Raw genomic sequence first — 816 nt, 5'->3', positions numbered from 1 at the left:
CCCTACAACCTGAGAGAGATCTGTGGAGAGCCACTGGAGTCACTAGAGAGCCCTCTCGTTAAATGGGCAAGAGAGAACAAAAGGAGAGTTAACGACATGCAGAATTAATCTATTGTCTTCACATCTGGGCATGATTTGCAGGCAAGATAGAAATTGCAGGCATTAATCCAGACTAGGCACTTGAAACCTATCCCAGGTATGACTTGCTGTGTTGAAAAGAGCTGTTAAGACATGAACAAGAAATAAAACCTCAGCTTTATGCCTAATATCTTTGCATTAGCAATGCTATTATTAAGGCAGCTTCATGTATTTCTTTTGAAAACACATATGGCAAAAAAAAAAATGTAAAAAAAAAAAGGGAGAAAAATCCATTTGTGGAAACACAGTGATGGAAGAGCAGTGACATTATTCACCACAGAAATGACAGTCATTTCAGGGAATTGAAATTTCACGAGACAACTGAAACCTGAACCATTTTCCACCACAATATACTTTATTTGTTTGCACTGCACCAAGTTTGGACAGAAACAAGGATCTACTACAAATGAGGTTAGTGTGAATGTAACAGACAAGGAAATAAATTGCTTTAACCTTCCAAGCAAGAAAGACAAAAAAATTATAAATATTTGTTTTATCTAAATATATTGCTGAAAAATACTTGCTCCATCAGGTCTAAGAGGGAAGGACCATATTTAGTACCTAACCTGATACCTTCTACTGCTATTCCCAATTGTAATCAGTGGGATTTTTCAACAGCTGAAGAACCTCTACGCTCTGGACAAATTGAAAGAGAAAATACGAAAAGGAGACAACCAA

The 816-nt window shown here is 36.9% G+C and overlaps 1 protein-coding gene across 1 annotated transcript in view; it reads right to left on the bottom strand.

The window, feature by feature from the left end:
• CIZ1 (CDKN1A interacting zinc finger protein 1) overlaps positions 1-816 on the bottom strand; it is a gene marked incomplete at its 5' end in the record, with an annotated part of 16,670 nt that overhangs the window by 15,621 nt on the left and 233 nt on the right. The window lies entirely within an intron of this gene.

This window comes from Acanthisitta chloris, unplaced genomic scaffold (assembly GCF_000695815.1).
Source record: "Acanthisitta chloris isolate BGI_N310 unplaced genomic scaffold, ASM69581v1 scaffold39362, whole genome shotgun sequence".
NCBI classification, from domain to species: Eukaryota; Metazoa; Chordata; class Aves; order Passeriformes; family Acanthisittidae; genus Acanthisitta; species Acanthisitta chloris.
This window is presented reverse-complemented; position numbering and strand designations above follow the sequence as displayed.